The 18,378-nt window shown below is 30.8% G+C and overlaps 1 protein-coding gene across 1 annotated transcript in view; it reads left to right on the top strand.

Moving 5' to 3' along the window:
• LOC113548779 (alpha-mannosidase 2) overlaps nt 1–18,378 on the top strand; it is a 129,343-nt gene that overhangs the window by 97,590 nt on the left and 13,375 nt on the right. The window lies entirely within an intron of this gene.

Genomic DNA, 18,378 nt, shown 5'->3' with positions numbered 1-18,378 from the left:
TATTTTATTAACTCGAAAACTGTATTTTTGTTTAAATTTAAGTTAGATGTGAAATAATTTTCAAAAGAATCGTTTGATTAACAAATATCAACAATAACAATAGGTGGTCTTTACTCTTTATACAAATCTTAAAATCGCATAAAAAAAATCAAAATACCAATATAAAAATATGTTTTTTAAGCGTACTTAAATATCACAATAATCAGAGTAAATGTAGTATATATTATACCAGCTATAGTAATCGGAATAAATGAATTATTTAATAATAAAAAGGGGGATGGCAATGAGCATGCTTGGTGAATCAGTTTGTGTATTAAAATATAATAGAAGATCCGTTACGCTCTATTTCAGAGGGTATTTTCTGTTTTCATGCGCCAAGTGAACCAAAATCAAAACTATCATACGACAAGTTTAGCTTCCTATCAATTCTCGTATTTTTATACCGATCGGACGGGGTTGCGTGGTGACGTGTAACAAATGTCCGGCGATTTGTTCCGTTCGTCAACGGGACGGTTTTTAAGTACAGGAAAAAAAAATAATAAATCTTACCTTTTCGGTGGTACTCAAATGAAAATATATTAATGGCATTAACGTAACGACTGCCGCGCGTCTTCTTCTCCTCGCTGCAATATGTTTTGCAACAGTGATTACTCAAAATTTAAACAAATCATCGCCGCCGGACCCGTTTCCACAACGGTGACAAAATGATAATATTATGCTATGTTTACGAAAACTGGCAATTTTTTATTCTGCTTAGAAGAAAAAAAGTAATACTATAGGCATACTTAATAATGATGATAAAAGCTATCGTCGGATATCATAAAAATCGTACCTATTGGTTATTTAACGATTATACAAATTTAAAATTTTCGTAACACGAGTTTCTGATCATCATCGGTCGGTTGCGTGCCGCGATGTAATAAATAATGCGCTGGAATTTGTTATTTCTTCCGTTCGCCGAACGTTTTCTACAAATCAAAATAATGCGTTTTGATTTTACGTTAGATCCTTTAAATGAAAATATATTAATATTATGATTAACATAACACGCCGTTATGTGGTCTCATTTTTTTTTTTTTAAAAATGGCGATTACTCAAGATTTAAACAAATTGTCACTATTCTCTGCGTTTTAATAGCAATTAAACTATATTTACGTATAAATTGGCGATTTTTTATTCTATGTGAAAAAAAATATCATTACAATAATAATAATACCGTCGCCAGAGTTGCCTCACAATAACGCTACTGACTTACCATCGACCATCATTAAATACAATTTAGGTACAACCAACTTATTTCTCTGGAGAAAATCCAACGTTGTTCCTTATTTCGAAGAAGAATATTTTCTGGAATATTTCGATACATATAAATTTAATTTTTGGACGAGTAATTTACCTAGTTTATAATATGTATATTATATAGTTTTAATTATATAATTATTTAATTATAATATTTTAATGTTTAGTTTAGCAAAATGGCACAACAGAGGTACCCTGCAATATGTTAATCCACTATTTCGCTCTTCAAACTTCATATGCATATAAGTAATATTTTAATAAACTACTTATCTGAAATTTGATTTAAAAAAATCGAAATACTCCGGATTAATTTTCTGCTTTGGAATATATAATTTAAAATGTATATATTGTCATTTAAAAGAATAAAAAAAATAATTATACAAAAATGTGTGTATAATGTGTTCATTAATGAAATAATAAGTGTCTTGTATTAAATTAATCACCACGTAAAATATATCTATATGTATATAATATTATAATACAGGAATAAATGCATACGAATATGCTTGTCAACGGCCCCACTCAGCCCCAGTTTGTTAATAGTATGTGTTGTTTGGTTAGGTGTTAATAGTTTAAATTTCGTTCATCTTATAATAATAATAATATATATATATATATGATGTAGGTTTGTAATTGGTGTTTATAATATGGTTAGGTACCTATACAACAAGTGAACGAAGAATGCGGTCAAACGCATGTATGTAATAATCCTCATCTTATATAACCTAATGGTAGCTCATCGTCTTTTTTTCCACTTTTTAAACATGGATGAAATAACCAAAATAACTCCAGAGCTATAGTAAGTATATTATTGTATATATACATGTGGCTAATATTTTTCTATTATTATGACAAAATTCTTGATCTACTGTAGTAAAAAAAAAAAATTACACAGAATGCATTTCATAAATTGTATGTCGAAATTGTGGACAAGTTGTCATCTTCGTCGCCTTTCTATATTATAATATGTAATTTGACTACAGCCGTCGGAGATGACAATGCAATGGTTTTTGTCGAAGTAAACTTGTGTTTCGATAATTAAATCAAATTTCTTAAATTGTCGATCGAGTGTTTTTATTATAATTGCAATAACCGAAGAAATATAGACAATTGCGATCGCAATTATAATACTCGACAGACATAGAACAAAGCATAGTAATTGCTATACGTAGGTGTATTAAAACAATTCAATGAACATTTTCCATTTCCAAATTTACAGCGTAATTGGCAATATAAACATTATTTCTGCCGGTCGATATTATACGAGCATACGATTTCCAAATAAGCGACCGATTTAACAACGATAGATTTATCTTTCTTATTGCAATAATACATGTTCGTATAATTATTACAATATAATAATAATATACATAATACAGTATAATAAATAATAAATCGAGGAAGTGGAATGACGCACGAAAATGGCTACAAAATATAAATATAGGACATCATATTATTATTTAAAACACTGTATGGCCTATACTCGGGTGGTACTCGCGAGGTTTGTACGAGTGTAGTATAATAAATATTTATGTATAACTGAGGGTGTGAAATAATTAAGAACCCGTCGTTGTACTTGCAACTCGTTTGTGCTATACAATGTACGCGGGGGTTAAATACGTGAACGGGTGCCCTATATTGCTTTGTAATAGGGATAACCTATGTAATAATAGTATTATACTCATTTACTTGGGAAGTACTCATATTTTTCGGAACATAAAGGGTGAGTTTTCAAAAATTTACCAAACGTCAAATTATTATAATCGTATAATATATTTTATATATATAGTGATGTATGGCGAAAGCGAAACTCATTAAGCCACGGGCTACGGTGTATGATTGAATTCACGGCGTGGGTGCACGGAATTTCGCGTTACTCTTTTTACAGCTAACACAAAGCTTTTGAACGTTATTTGCGTTTTTTTAATATTAAGTTTACACTGCGCGGTATACATCCGACCGTTTTGCTTTTAGGATACGATATTAACGTAATCGGTGGCGTGGCGTGCCGAAATTATACGCCTCAAAACATATCAGGAAATCGACTACGTCGTATAAAACATAAAACGGACTCGTCCCGACACCTATCCACACACATATTGTATCCGTGCAAAGTATCGGACAACAACCGTTTCGTATGCACATCGTTCCATCACGATTTTATAACGCGTTATTACACATTATGCTATTAAAGGTACCTATATTATTATTATCGCTGTAATATAATAATATGTATACCTACGGATTGTACACGGGGAAAATAAATCAGTTTAGCCGTCGTACAAATTATACGTGTGCTGTGTTAATTTAATTGCCGTGTATAATAAATAATAATATTATAGTTACGTTTGTTCAGAAGATATATTATATTGTATATATGTGTATTGGGTTTTGACTTCTATCGCATAGATAGGTCTGCGTTTTTTTTTTTTTTTTTTACTCAATCTCAAACATTGCCAAAAATGGTTATATATTACAGCTATTTACAATAATTACTTACGCTATTTAAATTGGTAATTTGTACGGTTAGATTTGTTTTTGAAAATGTACTATTATATATTTTTTTTTTTATCGGTCGATTTGAATTGAGGTCATTCCGGGATTTCGTATAATAGTTGGTTAGATACGTAGTTGGAAAATGTCATTTCTTTTGTATTCCGTGGATACATTCTGCAATTGTAGTTATTAGTTAGTAGTATAATATAATATATTTGGTTGTTGATTGAATTTTAAAAGTAGGATATGACGTATTAAAACCGTATATATTAAGCCATGCGAGTAAGTAGGATGCTGTTTAGTACCTATATATGCTATATATATTCTTAATCTGTTAAGTAAATAATTGCTTTTTTTTAACTTTTGATTTGGTTTTTAGTTTTAGTTTTTTACCTATGTTTATCATAGTTTACTATGTTGACATAATTTGATTTTTTGTATCAGGATATTGGTACTTATTAATTGGTTTAACAAAGATTATAATTTATGTGGTATTTATCGTTGATTTGAATCCACTATAGAACAATTTTTTTTGTATGTCTGTGTAATGCAATATGCAAAATTTTCTATCGCTCTCGCGGGGTAATATCGTTGATTCATAAAGATAACTATTTACTATACGACCGTACTTCGGTACGGTCCTTCATACGGACACTGATAACGTTTTTAGTCACTTTATACCATTTAGTTTCACAGTAAATTGATGTGCCTACTCTGATATCAAAACTAACGAAGCTTTAATACTACTGAGCATAGATTTGTTATGTTACGCACTTGTATGACCAAGAAAATAAATAAAGGTGTAGCGACCTCTCAACATACACATTTTAATAACTGACAAATTGGTTTTTCGGATGAATTCTGAATTAAGTACAACAACATTTTCAAACAAATTATCCATCAAATAATTACACAGTAAAAAAAGGGATTGTCATTTGAAAAACATAAGTTTGTATCGCCGTAGGACACTCTTTAAGAAGTACAAAAAAATCTCATGAATATAAAAATATTGTCTTAAAATATATTAAAAAATTTAAATAAATTCATTAGTAAATAATAAAAAAATGAAGGCGAATGAATAAATCTGTTATCTATGTAGTATATACGTATATATTTATTATTAATTACAGCCTCAAGCGTTTTTAAGTGTTTTATTCAAACACACATTTTCGATAGTCTTATATATTTATATTACCGTTCCACGCGTATACCTATATCGGTATTATAATATAGCCTATAGGTTATTATCGATGTATCGGAGTCTGCTGTTTGCTTTTCCACTATTTTAACGTATGCATTCTGATTAGGTATGTATCATAACGTATAAATAATAATTAAATATCGAGTAAATAACTATTTTGCACAACCATTCAGTTTAACCCACTAATTATTTATTATTTAAACATTTCAAACATACTCCTATACTTACAATTATTTTTAAAAAAATGTAAAAAAGTGTTATCCATCAATAATAAAAGGCTTAAATTAATATATTTTTGATTGGTTTAATTGGTTAGTTGTGGAACAATTATGCTTAATATGCACACGATTGCCGTGCGATTTGAATATTACACGTTAATTTTTTGAATATAATAATATCAAATTAACCATTGGAAAATAATTAGCATTTAATTATTATATCGACGACGCCAAAATTATTATGACTGACACAAATGCAAAACAATCATAAAACGACTCGACGAGTTAAGAATCGATTTCGGACAAGTTATTAATCATTTTAGGCAAAATGTCCCTATCTCTGAAAAAATAATCATCACTCGCCGCCAAGGCAATAATTCCAACTAATTTCTCTTGATACCGCAATTTTTGTAAAAAGAATTATCGAATGAAAAAAAAAATTCCTGTATACTGTTAAAAGAATCGCCTTGTACCCGCGTAAATCATCACCGTAAACATCGCGTTTGCAATAATGATTACCCTGCTGCTGCAACAATAATTATTTTGCGACTGCGCAACCATCGATTATTACTGTTTAACACTGCTGCACGAAATAAATACATAAAATATTTCACTCACCGTTATAATAAACGATATCTGTAATATTATTATAAACACCCTTATGCGCGTACCTATCATCGTAAACCGCACTATGACGCGTCTCGTCCGCGCTCCGCCGTGATTATATAATATAATGATAATTATCGCTTATTTTCAGTTAGTTTTTTCTTTCAGTTATTACTCAACTTGAACGAATAAATAATAATAATATACATATATATATATATATAGTAGTCGGCAGTCACATCCTCCCGCGAGTAGAGGTATGCGCGATATATGAGAAAAAATAGACGAGAGAAAATATATATAAAAAATAAAAATACCACGCGTGATGGATTATATTGTTAATGGTATATCGTCGCGTCGTGCTATATAGACGAGACTCGTTATTTTCTCTCTCTCTCTCTCTCTCTCTATCTCTCTTTCATATTTTTTTTCTTCTCTACCGATCTATGTGATAAATAATAATTATACGCATAAACGCGCCCACAGAACGTCTTGAATCGTTCTATAGTCGGTTTTTTCCTTATTTCTTTTCATTCCTTTTCGTTGGCGCGCGGGATCGCCAAAAGGTCAACGTCGCACCGCGCCGTTTGCTCGGCTCTTATACATATATCTATGTTCCTTTGTCGCCACCGTTTCAATACTTCATACCGTACACATTCTGCAGCGCCGCCCTGCACATAAAATATATACAGTCGGTTTATACCTAATACCTATCTACCTACGCGTAAGTACCTACCTATATATAAACTATTTACAGCACTTCCGAGAACGAAAAATAAATCTAAAAACACCTCTGGTTAATGCGACACCGGTGCGCAGTGCGTTGAACAAATTGAATGTGATTGTGACAATAGGCGTAGTATGATACCAATAATAATAATATACGCACCGAAAGCAGTGAAAACGAAAACACTTACGTCGCGGTGTAGATACTTGTGGAACGCTTTGAGGGCGATTCAGGCCCGATTCGCCGACGCGGAAACCGGTTTCCGGTAAAAATGAAAAAAAGTTCCAATTCACCGACAAAACGTAGTTTCGTAAAATATAAAAAAATTGATAATTGTTAGACAAAAATTCATAGTGAAGCACCACAGACAGAAAGTAAATATAACTTTTTACGTAATTTGTTAGAACTTAACAAAACTTAATTATTTTATTATTGTTATTTTAGGTGTGTTAAAATTATTAAATTATTTTACCGAAACATACTTGGATCCAAATATTTGTCTATTTAATAGAAATATGTGGAATCATTTTGAGATGATACGATTTGTATTTTGGAATACTTTTGAATTACTTATTGTATGCAATAATGTTTTATTTTCATTCAAAAAACAAAAGCTTATAAGGTTAAGTTAAAGTATTAACAGTTGACTTGAACAATGTTCGTGATTTATACAAATAATTTAAAACAATATAAAATTATATAGTTTAATTAGTAAATATAATTCATCATAAAATAGTGTGTCGGAAAATCGGCTGTCGGCAAAATGATGTGTCGGCGAATTGATTTGTCGGCCAATCGGTACGTCGCGTTGAGGGCATCAGCAAAGTCCACTTGAAATTAATATCATAGCTTTTGTAAGACAAAATCGTGTACAATATGCAATATCACTATATCAGCAGTGGTTATATTTTATCCATAAACACACATTATCACAAAAATTACAATTTTTGAACTGTATTTTTTAATCTGTTTTACTATTTTTTGAAATCTTTTATTTTTATTTTTTTTTTTTGATTGACAGAATATATACTTTTAATTTTATATTATTCTGATGAACTGCAATTGAACCAACATTGATTATTTGTCTGAAATTCAATTTTATTGATTATTGATATGCATTCGAATTCTCAGAAAAATATTTTTCTTAGGAATATGAAATTAAAAATGTATGCTGTTTTCATTCGAATAAAATAACAACATTTCTTAAAAAAAAAAAAGTAAAAATATAATTCATTTTTTCAAAAATGTTTTTTTGTAATGATTTTAACATTTAATTAAGTAAAAATAACTTTTTAAAAAACGTTAATATTTTTTGATACAACGACTGTCGTTTACTATTAAAAGAATCATTCTGTATATTATATTTAAAATGTCTATGAATGGGTGTTTTGCTGAGTGTTTTAACCCTCTCTCCTCGAAAAAAATATCTTGTATACGCCTCACGGATCAAAGCACGTTAAGCACGCGTACTCTCAGTCTGAGTTGTTTTCGTATTATATTCATTGCTTTCGCGACCTTTCTGAATCCGTTTCGTTAGGTATAATATTGCATTATTGCACCTAAGAGCAAATCAACTCGTATACATATACACTTGTCTGGTGTACGCCCAGTACATGTTACGGCGACCATATATATTCACCTCGCGGCTTACAGGTACATACACCAAAAACCTATGGGTCTGCCTCGTATAATGTATCCGCGAAACGTTATCGGATGACTTTTATAACAACTTATATATAGTGCGTTGCATATGTTAGTATTTATAAGCAGAGTATATTATACATTATATCTTATACAGAGTAAATGGTAATGTATTATGCACGTTTTTACCGTTTTTATACTATGTGATGCTCAAACTGTGCGTTGGTATCTATTACACGGAATTATGATTTTTTAAATTTTTAAGCCACGTGCCTAAAACGGAGGGTATTTGTTTAAATTCTCCAAGTATTTTGAGTTTTTTAAACACACTCAAGACCTTATTTATTACCACAAAAAGATTTTTATTTTTTACACGGTTTTCCTCTACAAGTGATACTGACTTTTTTCAAACTACAATATTGTAGTATCTCTTTTTTTCTAATACATCGATCTGCGTACAATTTGTTATTGAAAATTATGTCGATACACCGAAATTAAAATCCTATAACAAGTATAGTTGTTGAAAGTCATTACACCTTAGGAACTAAGAATACCTGATTAAATATGCTATTATACTAAGTTAAGACGTTTATTAGAATCAAACATGGTAAACCTCATACAAATAAAATATAAAATTTACGTCTATTGGTAATATTTAGTTGATTCGTTTATTTTATAGGTACCAATATTCTTATAACATTGTATTTAAATATTCAATACATTTTATCAGAAACTATTCGCTCAAATTTCAATTTCGTCCATAACATATTCAAACAAAATCATGTCCTATTTGAATATAGAAAAAGAATAGCAGCAGGTACCACTTTGAGAAAAATAAAGTTAGAAAAGTTCGTATATTATACTACTAGTCAGTCCTTATTACGTTCCATAAAATATTCAAATATTCAAAAATGTTGTCTCTAAGCATAATATACGATATATCGTATACACATATAAAGCTCGCTAAAAAAAAATCACCCTGTACAACATATACTAGTTTAATACACGATTTATTCACCACTTTTGTACCGAGACCGCATTGAGTATATAGGTACCTGTAATAATATTACACGCATGATACCAACGCGATGTATATCTATATGAACGCATTTTTGTCCGTTCGATGAAACATACATAAACTGTGTACGAAGTTATTATATACATATTACATATTATATTATATTGTATGTTATGCGATACGTATATTTATATCATAAAAAATTATAATCTGACAAAACTCGCGTGGTTGTATTATACCCGAGTTGGTTTCAAAATCATAAACTTGTTATAATTTTTCGTATACCGTAGTAACACGTGCATATTATAGTTTCCTCGTAAATATACAGCTGCTATGCGGTGTACGTATATAGGTATATTCAGTCCGAAAATACGACACTGCGCGGTCAACATATATACCTGTGTTTAAACGGTCACGATGAAATCGTATAAAATATAATAGGTAATAATATATATAAAATGTACCTACCTATATGTCCTATTGTATCTGCGCATATGACGTGCCGTACGACGTGAAATGGAAAAAGTTTGGCCGTTTTTAAATTAAATACTATACACATAGTATGTGCTTTATCATCGCACACAATAGGTGTAAAAATTTCATCAGATTGTACAACATAATAGGTACCTATAATGTTGGCTAGTTTTCCCCCCCCCCCGCGCAGTGCTTAATCCCAAATGTTAGAGAGGCACTCGCGTTAGTGTTAATATATACGAGAAAAAAAAAACATTAAAATTTAGCATCACAATAAAATAAGAAATAAAAACCGTAGAATTCTGTTTATTGCGTGAAATATATACACCTGCGACAACGTCTGTGTATAAGTCGCGTATTGCAATTGGAAGAGAAGAAAAAACTCTCGAAACTTATGTATTTATATGATCCAATGTACACGTTCATATGCATATGTTTGTAATTTTTTTTTCCTTTTCGGCATTTGTATCGGTGGTGGGTCGTACTTTGTACGCGTGTATAATTCACGCAGATTACATGCAAATGTGTGTTTCGCGCGATGTCGCGATCACGGTTCGCGCCGAATCTAGTTTGAATATTTTTACATATTATTTGAAGATGCAAAACATATTATTATTTATTATCGCGTACACTTCGGATGAATAGTGCGTCCGTCGTCCGGTGTATTATTCGTGTGCTTGCACGCGCGCGATGGCGACAGTGGACTGACGCCAAAAATAAACATAAAAGGAAAAATAATGGGAAAACACTATTGCCATGTACGTATAGGTACACGCGGAGACAGACGTGTAGAGGGTTAAATAAAAACCGACAGACTTTATGTTGCTCCTTTTTATAATTTGTATTGTGCGGTCAATTGTGCGTGTGCGGATACTCTATCATCACACTCTCGCCGTCAACCCGCACCCAGTCGACTCTCGTCGGCGTATAGTTGTGTGCACGCGGCCCGGTCAGCCAATAACAGTAATTTATAGCCGGCACGAGGACGGAGAATAACGGGGCCGACCGATATCATCGGACTGGATTCGTCGTTACGAGCGAATAATAGTCGAGCACGCGACGGCCAAAAACATAATTTCCCGAGCAAACGAGGAAATAAGCCAAAACGTTTAACGACATAATAATTACGAAAACACCAGTTACGCGAGAGGAAAAAAACTCATTAACTTTGCCGGGGAAAAGAAAATCGTACATTTTATGTTTTCCCGCGGATAAGGTTAACGCGCCAGATATGGCCCGAAACGGGGGCGGGGCATATATATATATATATATATTATTATTATATAGTGAGCTTTTAATGTCTTCATTAGAAGGTCTGAATAATTCAACAATACAAATATTATGTTCAGTGGTGTGTATGTGTGCGCGTGCGTGCGTACGATACTGCCGCTTTATATTTTCTCTTTATTTATATTATACTTTTTTTCCGCAACTAATATTTTAACGGGGAAAAAAATAAGCGAATTTCTTTTTCGTGATATTCGCTACCGCCGTCGGTATTATATTTATATATATATATATATTATGTATATATAAATGAGATTTTGTTATTTTTCCCCTGCCCGTTACGTTTCTATAATGAACACTTTGTATGCACCGCGGCTTATTGAAATGTATTGCGAAAAAATTGTCAGCATAAATTTCCGACTCGGCCTGTCTATAAATACAATGACGTCATAATATCACGATCCGAACCTACGTGTATAGACATAATATTATATAATAAAGACGCGGCGTTTCCTTTTCCCGGCCAATAAGTCGCCGACTTCGCGTCTCCACGTCCTTTTGCTATATGTACGCGATCGCGACATGGCGTGTATATTGAAGTGGTGTGCTGCAGTTTTGTTTCTCCGGAAGAAATAAAAGACTCAAGACGAAACATAAAAACAGACAAAAACGCTTTTCTTCGTATCCTATCATCGTATTCCTATAATACGCTTGCCAATTATGTACACGCAATAATGGAACGCCCGGAAATTACAACTGCAGTTTCGCTTAACACAACCTTTCCAATCCTAGCGAATTTTCGGTTTATTCGCTTTCGTGGCACTTTTCGTACACCTTAGTTCAACACGTGTATATACGACATGTATACGTGGGCTGTATGACTGTACACGTACAGGTGGTGACTAGCGAGTGCTAGGCTCCGAGTATAGATATATAGATACCTATTCTATGTTTGATAACGACTAAAACTTTGATGATAAATTGTTCTAGTTTCGGACTTTTTAAAGACTGTTTAAGAAAATGACGCACAATAATATACATAAGAATTTCAGATATCACTATATAGTATAAGTATATATAGGTAACCCCGCATTCTAAAATAGTGAAATCGATAATCTTGATATTAACTACTACAATATTATATAACTAAAGTATCTATTATATATTATAAGATATTTATGTTTGTATTCTATATTATGAGTTGCTTAAATTAAAACCATCATGTAAATTTTCTCGATGTTATCATTAACTCATAGACAGTGCTAGGAGAGTGTGGGATATGCGGTGACATGCCCCGGAAACAACTAAAAACTTTTGTTGATTTAAATTTTACTTAAAACTGATCAATCAGTTATTATAATCCATACAACGCTTAAAAAACACTTTAAACCATATAGAAAATGATCGCATTGTGTATAGTATATATAGTAAGAGTATTACAATTTTATGTATAAAAATTGCATGCAATTATGTTTATTGAATATTACAATATTACATATTATATTGAAGTATGTTTATTTAAATAAATGTAAAAATTAGGCTGAGAATTGAAAAAAAAGTAAACTTTAGGTCAAAATATCATTAGTTCCGACAATATTTTTATTCCAGTGCCTATATTGGCTATATTATGTCCATGCAGATGTCTACTGTACACAAATATTATCGCGGTCGTTCACATCATGTGTAAAAAACATGCCTTAAATTTTGTGCACTTACAAAACAACAGCTAATTATAATATAGACGCACATACATATAATAGAATAAAGTAATAATTACTGGAGGATTTTATTTTATATACTTAAGTATATAGATATATGTACCTATATTTATACAATAAGATCCTTGGTTTTGTTTTTTATATACACACTTTCTATTATTCGCTTTGATAAATTATCATACCCACTGTATTCAGCATATTGTGAATGTATATATAATAATATGTAAGACCGTCTATATACACCTAATAATGTTATTGACATTGACATTGACATTTCGACAGCGGTGGCAACGATGGCGCTCTCTCATAAACGTCTGCGAACAGACTATACACGCGCGCGCGTGTGTGTGTGTGTGTGTGTGTGTGTGAATATATTATATCATTTATGATATTGTTATATTTTTTTATTCATTTTTTATCGGTTACTGGAAATCGCGTCGTTTTCAACTAATGGCCAGTCGCCGCATATCATTTATGACGTATTAGGCGCGTATAAATAATTTATACGGTATAATACTATGCAACTGCTATAACTCGAAATTTCAGTAAGATATTTTATATAATTTTTTTTTACCTCTCGACCAGACTTATTACGTGTCTGTATAGTGTTTGCGATGAAACACTTCACTCCAAAATGCTTGGACATTTCTGAGAAAGCACTGTCAGGCCGTAAGATTGTATTTTACAATAGATTTAGGTACTTATATAGTAATAATATTAGTAATGCGTGCTGTTGTACTACCAGTGAGTTCACTTTGAATTCGGTCATTTTGATTCCGTAAACATTTTAATACGCGTTGTGTTTTTGCTAGATACTATTGGGTCTTAAAAAAAATGATTCCAATCAACGGTAACAAGTGATGACATTTGAGTTAGGTTACTCGGCGTATTATAATATTTACTTGTGTATAATAAATTATAATATTATACACTGTGTGTGGGTATTAGGTACTTGTGCGCGCATCGTGGTGATTCAAAATATAAAATTGAACTGTTATAGATTGTATGAAATCAATGTTGTATATTATTACCTATTATTTATTGAACGATGCAGGTAAATAGACTGTTACTACATTCCTTCTTTCGAACTGCGATTGCTCGCTGGTTGATTTTTTTTTTTTTATTATTTCGCTCGTAACAACTTATGAACAATAATAATAAAACAAGTTGGTTGAAAGGAAAAAAATTTACATTTTTATAACGCCGCAGCGCTTATAACTATTATAACGTACGATAAATAAATCGTACGTTTTTTATGTGACAAAAAAAAACACACACACACACATATATATATATATATATATATATAATAAGTAGTTTAAAACGCGAATGTGGAACTAATAATAATACGTTTTAGAGACACTGCATGTCATATATTATATAAATTAAATTCGTTTTGGATCATTTTTACACACAACTATAAAAAGTAACAGGTCTATTAATATGCCGGCCAATTATTCTAAATCTAAAGAATTATTCACAATATTTGTGTAAAGAATTATACGGCGGGTTGGTATCGCGAAATAATATAACGGAGTCGCGGGCTGTCATAGAATGACAAATGTACCTATATACGCGAGCGTTTAACCAGACCGGATTTTTGTCCGTTGCATATTATTATAATCGTAAAAATAATACTAATATACATATGATATATTATTATGTTTTACCAGAGGAAAATGACGAAATAGCCTTCGCCTCGGAATACTTCCACTGTGCGACTGCAGCTTATAGGTATACTTGCGAAATTATTATCGTGTACTTCGTTTATCCATTATTCTCATTGTCGGATTGTTTTTTCGTACCTACATCTTTCGCCTTTTCAGCATTTTAGTTTGAGCGGTTTTTATACCGCTGTATAATATTTTATTACCTAAATGACCCGCCAAATCAGATTCGTTTTTATATTTTGTTTCTATTAATTTTACTTAAGTGAATATTTAGTTGAAGCATTTACGTTTTTTCTTCTAGTTGGATTTAGCTGCACGCAGGTTAAGGTGTAGAGAGACACAGAATGGAGACTATCGACTATTGTATACGTATATAATAATATAGTATATATTATGTACAAGAAAGTGTTTCCTTTATATTTCTAAAATATAATGTTATTAATTGCACGAGAATAGTTTCATTGAAATATTTCATAATTTCATATTTTTATAGGTACTTAATATTTTATATTTTATGAATATTTCAAATGCTGCAGCTATTATACCACATAACATAAAATACCTAACTATGTAATAATATTATTGTATTCGGTCGGTTTTATAGGTCGTTTTGTCCACTGGCTTTGTATAATATTGGTATGCGATGATACGATTATTTAATATAATATATGATTCGCATTTTATAAGCGCCTATACGAGTATTATACACGTATACTGTATACCTATATTAAAATATTTATAATATATATTATTATGTATATTTATGTCTTGTACGCGTTTCTTATCGTCGTGTTTAGCCGGTTATTAATACAGATTTAAGAATAATCCGTCAGGTGAACGTGATTAATATTATTCTTAAGTCCTAGTATTATTGAATCGACGCAATACACGTAGATCGGCATTGATATTATTGTAATTACGTTGTTTGTACCGGTCCGGCTGCCGCTATATATATGTGTGTGTGTGTATATCTCGCAGAGGTACACGAAAGTACGTTGTACAAATATGAATATAATATGTAAATATAAAATGTTTCGATTAAAAAAAATAAATATCACATTTGACACGACTAAGCCACTGTAGCTTTTAGACGCGGATTGCGCGCACGTCAAATCTCTTAAATCGATGAGTATGACGTGTGTGTGTGTGTGTGTGTGTGTGCGTGTAAACGAATCGATTATAATATTATTATTATATTTAGGTACGAGGCATAAATAATAATCAAAGACTACAAAGACACGTAAGACTCGAATTATTATCTTATGTAGTACATAACTATTTTCGATTAGAATTTAAATCTCAAAACGTACACGATGAAGCGTGAGACGATAAAATATTGATGTTATATTGTGATTTTACGTGGAACTGTGATGTCGTCCGTATAATAATATGTCATACCTAATCAACTTTTCGTTTCGTATAGGTTCGACGTACCTTCAATCATACACGCGTGGTCGACTATATACCATCAATATTATAATCGTATAATTATTGAATATTAAAAATTCGTTTGGAACGCGCGGTTTCGAAACGAGAAAGATGTATACCCAAATAGTACGGGTGGGGTGGTACAAGAAGTATCGACAAAACGTAATCTACGTGCACAATAAATAATATAATTTGTAAGCGTCATTTTAACCTGGTGCGGTGGCGCTTGTTATGAAAACATAAGTATAATTTTACGTAACGCTTAGCAGCCGTGTTGAGATCAGCTGCATTGCAGTAAGCCAGTAAGGTATTAGCACCACCATATTCAAAAATAGTTTTCAACCAATAGAAGAATACATTTTTTTTTATCGTTCAACCTCTAAAATGTATTATTGACGGTTATGGTTATGAGTTAGCGTTTCCAAAAGTGTTTGGCTATCGAAATGTGGTTTATAAAACATTGGAAATGTTCAGGTGAATTTATGTTAAATATATGCATTTATATAATTTATTATTTAATTAACAAACGTAATGACATTTCATAAGCAATAAGGTATGCCATTTATAAACAAGTAATAACTAATAGGTGTTCAAAATTAATAATTATTTTAATTTGGCTGCATTTATAAAACAACTGCATAAATTTAACATCTAAATTAATAAAAACTTCACATAGGTATTGAAAAATCGTAACAAACAAAATTTTAAAAGTTTACAAAAAAAATATATATTGTGTTATAATAGTTATCATGTTTTTGGGAGAAATTACAATTTACAATATATAATAATGAAACTGTGTGTTATGATGGTATAGGCATATCGTAATTAAAGATTGTAGCCTAAATGCCTCATTAATATAGGTATTCGCATTCAGTCATTATTTTGAGATAAAACATTCTATTATAATATAATCATTTATATACATTAATATTTCATTTCATTAATAAAGCACGAGAGTCAAAATCGTTGAGAAAGAGGTTTTCAGAGATTTTCTCGTTGTTTCGAGCAAACATTTTAAAATAAAACGTTATTCGGGCCATAGTAATTAAAAACATAACGAAAAAACTACTGCAGACGTTTTTCACGAATAAATCTCTTGACGGGAGGAAAAGAATAACCGCATACCGATTACAGACTTACTCATCGAGCAGTATACATATACATGCATATATATATATATATTATAGGCATAGAAGTCGTTCTATAAATACACTATTGTTCCCACGGGTACAATAGCAGATTAGCGATTTTTTTCTTTGCTCGCTTATCTCGTGTCTATACTTTAATAATGATGGTCGAAATAATTTTGCACAGATTACTTGCAGAAGTAAAAACTATCTAATCTATATTTCGGCCATTCCCTCGATGTTGAAAATGACACCGAAAATCGGAACTTATATAAAGATTAATATATTATAATCGAACAAATTAATTGTCTTAAGTTTCAACCTTATTTAATAATTTATATGATTATTATTACAATTTTTTATTTTTACAATCGTTTTTCGTAAAAAACGCAATTTGTTTTTCATCTACGTCACGTGAACAAGAAATCTCGTTTTATCCTAATGGTAACTTTTATTCATTGTAACACAGTATGTTGCGCGCGTATAGTGTAACACAATGATTATATACAACAGACAACAGTACAACACTGTACCAATACTCCCGTATTATTTTATTACACGTTATACTTATGTATAGTATACACACACATAATCTGACACGAATATTATTTAATTGGAAACATCCATTAAAGTTCGACGCTAATAAAATATATTATTGATGGGGGATGCTGCTGTACCCAACAAAAAACATGAAATGTAAAAAACATTTTACGTGCTTAATTATCTCCTAAATCAATTTTGACACGTCGTTTAATATAAAATACAGTTTGTAATTTTTATTGCAATACACGCGTTGTTATCAATTAAATCAAATCTTATAAATTTCTGGTACAATTTCAAATAGTCAAGCCAATAGTTATTTATTATTTACGTAGTTTTGAAAAATATATGCTCATAATTTACTATATATTTTTTATTTATAGCTGAATAGTGGAATAAATTAAAAATTGTACATGATCATTTAAAGAAACTGAATTAAAGTAATTACCAATAGTGTATATTTCTAAAGCATATTTGACATGTAAACACAAAAATGTGTAATGTGTTTATTAATTTGTAGGTCAAAATCAAAACAAAAACATAATTTACATTTAAATGCAAAAAAATAGGATGATGAGTGAATAGTTCAAGACTCGTATATTTCGTATTTCGATATGTCGTATATAAATTTCAATTGAATGAATATCAATTCACAAAAGTATTGAGAGGTGTAAACTTATCATCATATGATAAATAATAAAGACGTTTTGTAGCTATACATATAATAGTCTAAATTTATTTTAACTGCTTATACTTTTTTTTTACCGATTTTCGTATTATTTAAAAAAAAAAGTTCACATTAATAGATAAAATGTGAAGTATTTATAACACCTCCTTAAAAAAAACAACATAAATAAAAAATTTAAATTAAGTGTTTTAAGTACTTTTAACAGGTATCAAAAAGTTTTTTTAAGAATGAAAATCAGTAGTTATGTATGGATCACTGCACTGTGTATAATATACTTATAGCTGGAAATTTCAAGCGTTA

The sequence above is a fragment of the Rhopalosiphum maidis genome, chromosome 1, assembly GCF_003676215.2.
Source record: "Rhopalosiphum maidis isolate BTI-1 chromosome 1, ASM367621v3, whole genome shotgun sequence".
NCBI classification, from domain to species: domain Eukaryota; kingdom Metazoa; phylum Arthropoda; class Insecta; order Hemiptera; family Aphididae; genus Rhopalosiphum; species Rhopalosiphum maidis.
The sequence above is the reverse complement of the archived record's forward strand: the minus strand, read 5'-3'. Positions and strand labels throughout refer to the sequence as shown.